The sequence below is a fragment of the Macaca nemestrina genome, chromosome 4, assembly GCF_043159975.1.
Source record: "Macaca nemestrina isolate mMacNem1 chromosome 4, mMacNem.hap1, whole genome shotgun sequence".
Classification (NCBI taxonomy): domain Eukaryota; kingdom Metazoa; phylum Chordata; class Mammalia; order Primates; family Cercopithecidae; genus Macaca; species Macaca nemestrina.
Window position 1 is genome coordinate 165,839,369 of NC_092128.1, and position 8,995 is coordinate 165,848,363.

At 37.4% G+C, this 8,995-nt stretch overlaps 1 long non-coding RNA gene across 1 annotated transcript in view; it reads left to right on the top strand.

Annotated features, from left to right (window-relative positions):
• Positions 1 to 7,481, top strand: part of LOC105472836 (uncharacterized) — a 267,997-nt gene extending 260,516 nt beyond the window's left edge. Inside the window, exon 4 of the long non-coding RNA XR_011621753.1 lies at positions 7,426 to 7,481. This is a non-coding gene — a long non-coding RNA (uncharacterized lncRNA). The remainder of the gene's footprint in view (positions 1 to 7,425) is intronic.
• Positions 7,482 to 8,995: the final 1,514 nt, after the last annotated feature.

The window sequence follows — 8,995 nt, forward strand, 5'->3', positions numbered from 1 at the left end:
TAGTTTATAAAAAACAATTCTTAAAAAAGCATTATTATATAACAGTATCAAAAAACATTATGACAAAAGCATTATTACAATAACAATAAAATTGTGTAATATTAAACCGGAAGTGAACAAGTGGCTTAGGTATTCTGCGTTGGTAATCAACAGACACCTCACGTGATGCTCATTATTAGACGACTGACTTCTTATATGCCTCCAATATTCAGTTACGAAACCTACAATAATCATAAAGAAGAGATATATTTGAAAGTTATGTTATTAGGAAGAAAAATATCGAAAAGGAAAGTTTTGCCTTTTAATATTTTGCTGGTTAGAAAAACAAGAATCTCAGATGCAAGACTTATTTAGTGAAGCTAATACATCTTTGCTATGTATGATGTTATAAAGAATGACAATAAAGTAAAATCTTCATTAAATGATTATATGTATTTGTTTTGATTAAATCAATAATCCTTTAAAATATTTTAAATTACTTTCACTCAGTGTTATTATTTCCTATAGAATCTAATGAAAGCAGTATTTTGTAAACTGTACTCATTAAAATCCTGTCTCTAATGCTCATTTCATGAACTCACCATGTAGGTAAAGATAAACTCTAGTGAGGTCCTTTGATAATTTCTGTAGCTAACCCTCTCTGGTACCACAGGATAAACTGACCTTATGCAGAAATATTCTCTGGTACCACAGGATAAATTGACCTTATGCAGAATATTCTGTGTGAGTTTCACCACACACAGAAATCACATCAAATCAGAATAAAACATAAATGATTTACACCTCCAATAGTCTTTTACCTAATACAGGTTAACCTACATAGCTTTTTTTTTTTTTCCAGATGTATCCTGGTCACTCTGACCAGAAACATGAATAAAAACTCATAGTGAATTAACACACTGTCAAGTATGTACATATTTCACTTTGTTTACTAAATACATTTTGAGGTCCCATTATGAACCATGCAATAGTTGGGGTGCTGTGAACACACCAAAAACCAAACCAAAAACGTACTTCCCCTTTTTCATAAAGTTTGTCGGCTTGAAAGGGAAGCAGGCAATTAAAAGACATTAACAATAAATATGCAATTATCAGATGTACAAATACTCAAGGAAAAAATCCAGATGGTTAAAATGTGGGAGGGGTAGAGGTCATAGTTGTGAAAATGTTTCTGATTACAACAAGGAAGCAGGCATACAGACATCTGGTTTACCAGAAAAAAAAAAAAAAAATGTATTTTCCATCCTCAAGTATCAGGTCTCCTGGAGTTCAGCTTATCTAGCGTAGACTTGACTGGGCTCTTCTTCTTCTGGATGAGGGCCAGACGCATTTGTTATTTGTCTGTAAAAAGAGTCAAGAGCTGCTCCATTTGTCCCTCTTTGGACCCGCAGCTGAGGTGCACTCTTTTTAGGGAAAATAGTAGATGGGAAACCAGACCAAAAAAAGCATATTTTGTGCCTCTATTTATGTCAAATAGATTCATATTTCATTACCAAAGCAAATTACGTAGCCAAGTCTAATATTAATATGGGAGAGAAATATTTTTAATCTACAATGGCAGAGCGCACAGAGCTATGTGGCAAAGAGTATGGGCTTACTATCCAATTACACAGAAAGATTAGAATCAGCCATTCAGTATCCTGGTGCAGAAGATGGCTAGTCTTCTGTTCATAGTAAGGACTATTTTTTTTTTTTTTTCCCGAGTGAGATGTGAAGCTATTGCAGAATTTTGGGCAAAGAGGGACACCATTTGATTTGAATATTGAAAAAAATTACTTCAGTTATATTTTGTGAATATGTTGTCATGCAGTAGGGGAAAAACGGGGATCCTTATATTAACCCAAGTGATAAGCAGACATATATAGGACCAGGGAAGTAATAATATATATGTTTAAAGGTGTAAAGAAAATGTCTTTCTCTACTCTACCACACAGTCATCATACTATGGTGGGATACACATATGTAACCACAACAGACGTACCCAGTTTAAAATGAGAAAATCAGGAGGCACACCCCAGTCATTGGTCTCTAGTTATTTGAAAATTCATTGGGTTATTTATTTTTTAGATTAAGACTCAGTTATTCTCTGGGGCTTTTGAATCTGCCTACTAGACTACTTGTTTCACCATCTAAATCATCCTTTTCTTTTCATCGGGGGTAGTATATATGTGTAATCTCTGAGATTTTTAGCAATCTTTTTTTTTGCTTGTGGAAGTTTGAAGGACAATAATCTTTTTTGTTTGTTTGTTTGTTTGTTTTAACTATCCCTTTAAGTTTACGAACACCATTAAACAAAACTTTTAAAGCTTTGGAGTATGTGTTAATTCATAAATTATTCCAGAGACAAGAGTCACACCCACAATCTCATCAAGATAATCTCATATCTATTTGGTCTCCCTATGGTACTGCTATAGGGCAGTCCTTAAGATTCTTAGAAAACCATTTGTTTAATAGAGAAGACCTTTGAGAAATAATCTCACGCTCTTTGGAAGAATTTTTGTCTGTCTGAAAGGTTACATAAGACCTCATCTTAGATCTTTTCTAAGGTCTTAACATAAGATCTTGCAGTTCTACCTTGGATTGAATCTTTTCCTGGAAGCTATTTCTTAAATTAAGGATGGTTTGCCATCTGGAGAGGTTGGCAAAAGATGCAGTTTTAATTTAAAACTCTGCAATCCTTGACTACTTAAATATTTAACCATCAATTCTTTAGCTCCTATCTCTTCTCTTTCATTTGATTTAAATGCAGAGAGAAAAAGGCCAGGTGGCATCTTCAAAAATTTTGCCTGGAGATTTCCTTCACTAGATCATTGAGTTCACTAGGGATGTTTTCTCTTTTGCAAATTAATTCAGGCAAGAGTATTGTCAAATTTAGTGGCACTGTATGATGTGTCACCTTTCTTCTAGTTCCCACTGTCATTTCCCTTAATCTCCTTTAAACTTTCTCTGACAGATTTCTCCAGGCCATGCAGGCTTCATTAAGACTATTCCTAACTCCCTTTAGGCTGTCATTAACAGAAACTTTAAGGCTCAAAGAAATGTTGTATAGTTTAGGTTTGGGTTATGGCAGACCCTACAAGCAGTTCCATTATCAGCTCCAATTATTTACAAATGCATATTAAACTACCCCAAATGTTCAGTTTAAAACAATCATTTTATTATGCTTACAGGTTCTGTGGGGCAGGAATTCAGAAGATAAGCAAAAAGAATTTGTATCTCTCATGACAGCAGAAGCTTCACTTGAGAGGCTTGAGTTTCTGCGCAAAAGAATCAAGTGGTGGCATGTTCACTCACACATCTGTTGGTAGACGCTGGCAGCAAGCACGATTTCTACTGGCTTTGTCCTCCAGACCAGTACTTCACATATCCTGTCCTTCCTCAGGGCATAGAAACCTTGGACTTCTTACATTAACATTCATGGCTTCAAAGATCTCAACTCTTCCTTAAATGAACCAGTCTCAGATGTCAAATCATGTGATATCTGCCAAAATTAAAAGTCTACCACCCAGCTCCCAGAAGAAATGCAGACACTTATCTTTTAGTTAGAATAACTTCAAAGTTACATTGTAAGAATAGCATGTGGGTTGGAGATATTTTTTGTAGTCCTCTATGGAGCATACAATCCGCTACTTCTATGCAGCTCAAACCTAAGATTTCCTATAAAGCCTACATCATCCAAGCGAAAGGGCAGCAGAAATTATTGCCCACTGAATATCTGTATTAATGAGAATGTTTTCCTTTTTTTGGAGTGTTCATTTTCTTGTTAACTGTAATTGATTTGATGTTACAAACATATAAACCATATTCCACATAGAATAACAAACACTGGGGGGGGAAATGGCAGATAGGAGGCAGAACTAACTTGCAGCTCACAGTTGGAAGGACTGAGCAGCATGTGGAGATCCACCTCATTAACTTTTGCTCCACGAACTACCACAGGAACATACCAGGAAAGCTGAGAGAATGCACAGACCCTTGAAGGAGGTGGATTACAGCTGCAGGTTCCATGAAACAGCTGAGGAACTGTGAGTCGGCTTGCTTTCTCAGCTGGGAGGCTTGAAGCCTGAGGCAATTTCTCAGTCTTGCTCACCAGCTGCTTGGAAATAAACTTGGTGCTGTTAGGGGGGCATGGTGTGGGACTGAGTCTGGTCTTTTGGGCTGCAAGCTCTTTAGTTGCTGGTGAGGCCTGTGACAGCTGGCTTTCCCCTACTTCCCTGGCAACCCGGGGGCTGCAGCAGAGGCAGTCACAATACCCCAGAGAACATAATTCCATTGGCCTGAAAAACCACACCCCATTTCCCACAAGGCAACCACAACAAGCCCCACCCATGGGGAGTCTGAGCTCAGACATGCCTAACCGTGCCCCCACCTAATGGTCTTTCTCTACCCACCATGGTAGCTGAAGACAAGGGACATAATCCCTCTATGGCCCTCCCCACTTCATGAGAAACCGGAATAGTCATCCAAAAGTGACCCTAGGACAAGCTTATACCCTCCCTACTTAAGTACAGCTGACACACCCTTGAAAGCACCACCTCCTGGCTGGAGGCCAACCAACATAAAACCAGTGCACTCAACAAAAATACAACCAAGGACCCTCACAGAGTCCACTTCACTCCGCTGCTGAGTATCCAGAGCAGGTGCTGGTATCTACAGCTGAAAGACCTGAAGATGGATCACATCACAGGACTCTTTGCAGACACTTTCCAGCATCATCCTGGAGCCTGATAGCTCTGCTGGATGACTAGATCCAAAATAGGAATAATGATTACTGAAGTTTGGCTCTCAGGAAGCCCCATCCATAGGGGAAATGGGAGAGCACCACCTTAAGGGAGCACCCCATGGGACAAAATAATCTGAAAAATAGCTCTCGAGTCCCAGATCTTCCCTCTGGCATAGTCTACCCAAATGAGAAGGAACAGAAAAATAATTCTGGCAATATGACAACACAAGGTTCTTTAACATCCCCCAAAGATCCCACTAGCTCACCATCAATAGATCCAAACCAAGATGAAATCTCTGAATTGCCAGAAAAAGAATTCAGAAGGTGGACTATTATACCAATCATGGAGACACCATGTTATATACAAAATCCTTGGCTGATAATTATTTTGTTTAAGGAGGCTAAAGTTAGGACCCCAATCCCTTCTAGCTTGTAAGATTTCTGCTGTTAATCTGATAGGTTTTCCTTTATAGGTTACTTAGAATTTACAATAGCAAAGACATGGAACCAACCCAAAAGCCCATCACTGATAGACTGGATAAAGAAAATGTGGTACACCATGCAATACTATGCAGCCATATCTGAATGAAATCATGTCCTTTGCAGGGACATGGATGAAGCTGGAAGCCATCATCCTTAGCAAACTAACACAGGAACAGAAAACAAAACACTGCATGTTCTCACTCATGAGTGGGAGTTGAACAATAAGAACACATGGACACAGGGAGGGGAACAACACACACCGAGGCCAGTAAGGCAGTGGCGGTTGAGGGGAGGGAGAGCATTAGGACAAATAGCCAATGCATGCAGGGCTTAAAACCGAGATGATAGGTTGACAAGTGCAGCAAACCATCATGGCACATGTATACCTATGTAACAAACCTACATGTTCTGCACATGTATCCTGGAAGTTAAAGTGAAATTAAAAATTAATAATAATAACTACTTTGTTTTTAGTATTCAACATACAATATTTTATGTCCAAGTCTGGACATCAAGCATTAATATCCAAAACACTATATAGGTAAATTTTACATTAAAATAAAATTAATACAGCCAAATGTTAATATTTATATTGTTTTGTATGATTCCTTTCTTTAACTTTCCTAATTACTTTAGCTTTGAAGTCTTCTTGTCTTTGTTATTAATTTCATAATACCAGAAGCTTTCTGAGTAACATGAGTATAAGTAAGATTCAGGCAATTTTTTTATAAACTCAAGGAATATGAGAGTTTTAAAAATCTGTTTATGCATACAGTTTTATGAGGACTGACCCTGAGGAGAAAGTTCTAAATGTATACACTTTTCTTGAGGTGAAAAGGAATGTGCTAACACTAATGATTGCCTACCCTGTTTGCCTCATGAAAAAAGGTATCCAGTATGATTTTTTTTAAAGCTAGACAAAGCCATATGAATTTAACGATACATGTATTCTATTGTCACTAGTGGTTAGAATGGACAATTTGCATATAGAAATAAGTGTCATACAGTACAAAAATTTAAAAACAAAGCAAATGTTCAAAGCATAACTAAGAATGTAAAATCACCTTATCATTCCCTAATCCAGCATAGCTATTTGTTGACATTTATACTAAAGCCTTGAGCTATTTTAATGTATTCTCAAGTTTAGGAAATTTTATGTGAATTTGTATCAACTTGGCAATTTTACTAATCTCTCTGCATTTACTTGTTGTAAATTAAATGAATTTTACAGCACCCTCGATTCATCAGCTGCACAGATTTAGCAGGTTTATGGTGAATCATTGCATATATTTTTTTAACACTGAGTTTCTATCAAAAAGAAAACAATAGAATTTGCAAACAAATGCATGAACAATTTATATGAGTCTATAAAACTCTCCCACGTTTGGAATATTCCTTCCTGTATAAGTGGAAGTAAAAAGCTAGCTTTCCACTCACAATTACGATTAGAATTAGGTATGCTTTAATTGTACTGATGCTCCCTTATACCAGTTAATAAATCTATCTCTCATATCAAATTGATTTAATGAAAATATCCTGTGCTATGTTTCTTTCTCCTGAATGGATTAATTACTTGCAGTTATACTTAAAAATCTTTCTAGTTTACAAGACAGTTGTATTTGTCACAATTCTGTGGAGAGATGGAAGTGGTAGGATATACACAGATAGATAGATATAGATCAGAGAGAATTTATTAGGGGGATTGGCTCACATAATAATGGAGGCTGAGAAGTTCCCGCACAGGTCTTCTGCAAGCTCGAGACCCTAAAATATTACAGTAGTGTGGCTCATTCCAAGTCCCAAAGCCTCAGAACCATGGAAGGCAAAGATGTCACTCTCAGCTGGAGCCTGAAAGCCTGAAAACCCTGAGGGTCTTAGGTGTAAGTTTCAGAGTCCAAAAAGCAAAAGTCCCAGAGTTTTGATATCCAAGGACAGGAAAATAAGGGTGTCCCAGCTCTAGAAGAGAGATGTCAGGGTGATAGAAGGGGGAGGGGGAGGGGAGAGAGGAAAAAGGTAGACAAGGAAACAGAGACAGGGAGACAGGGAGGAAAATCTCCTTTTCTCTGACTTTTCATTCTATCTGTGTTCTTTAATATCATTTTTGACAATATTTTGGAAAACTCTCAATAAATTTTGGTGGGATGGACCACAGCTTCACCTCTATATAGACTTAGTAACTGGCTTAATCCAATCAGCTTAATTATATTCATTTGTTTCAGGAAAGAGTTGTACAGATTTTAAGCCACTGAAAACCGGGCTCAGGATTTGTGCTGGCTTTGGCTGCTCTGAGAATGAAGATCTCTCTCCATCTGAAGAGCAATTCTGTGAGCAGGATGGTTGGCCTTCCGATGTGACTCCAAGAAGAGCACCTGATGCTGCCTGAGAGAAACTCATGGCCTCCCAGAAGGCTGGGCCTGAGAGAAATAACAGAAAATGTACTAGGCAGAGGCTGGATCTTTGGTGATGCTGGTGAGGAGACATAAGTCAAACGTTGCCTTCTGCTTTAAGTTTTGAGTTAGCAAAATGTACCAAACATTTTTTTTTCAATGTTCCATACAGTTTGAATTGAATATTTTTAGTCACTGGGAGCTCATATTTTTATCAAAGATAGATAATCACAAAAATACATTGTCTCCTCACATTGAAAGAGAGCTACCTCTTCAGGTTGAATTGGAAATGACATTGAGTTGTAAGTACTTCTTAAAGTTTGTTGTCATATAAAGACTTATAGCTATACTTCATGACAAAAACAAACCAAAACAAATACACACACACACACACAAAAAAAAAAAAAAAAAATAAAAATAATAATAATAAAATAAACCAGATGTTTATTTTCTGTACAATGACTTCCTTTTTCTTTCTTATTTATTTATTCATTTATTTATTTATTTTGAGACAGGATCTTACTCTGTAGTCCAGGCTGGAGTGCAGTGGTATGATCATGTCTCACTTCAGCCTTGATCTCCTAGGCTCAAGCAATCCTCTTGCATCAGCCTCCCAAGTAGCTGAAACTATAGGTACACACCACTATGCCAGGATAATTTTTAAATTGTTTTGTAGAGAGGAGATCTCACTATGTTGCACAGGATGGTCTCAAACTCCTTGGGCTCAAGTGATCCTCCTGCCGTGGTTTCCCAAAGTGCTGGAATTCCAGGCTACAGACATGAGCCACCGTGCCAGGCCTGCTTTCTTTTTACTTAATTGAATACACTTTTTGAATTAATAGGATTTCTTCCTCACGTAGGCTGATAGGAATCTCAGGACCAAATTAACTGCTTACCACTGTTGACTACAGAATAGCTGATGATATTCCCATCGGTGAATTCATTTTGCCTTCAACTTGCTATAATATCTTTATTTATCCTCGTTTTTACTTATCCTTATTTTAAATTCAATTTCATTCTGTGCATTTGTGTTAGGTAACTTAACTATTCATGGAACTGAATTTGGATAGCACTAAGTAAATAAAGCAAACACCAAATCACCACAGAAAGTAACACAAAAAATTGTCAATCTCTTAGGCTGCTGTGGACTGTAAATGACGAAAATGCAACTCGATTATTTTTGGAAATAAGAAAAACACAGTGCTTTCCTCAGGAAGTCCAAGACGGGTAAATTTCAGGTTGGTTCAATGATCAGTTTAGCACTATTTTCAAGTGTCTAAGTTCTCCATGTATCTTAATTGTCTAGGTAGCAAGATTGCTGCAGCAATTCTGGTTATCTCGTCCTAACATGACAGATTCAGACAAAGAGACAGAACAATCCTTCCTGCTGGCTATTTCACTG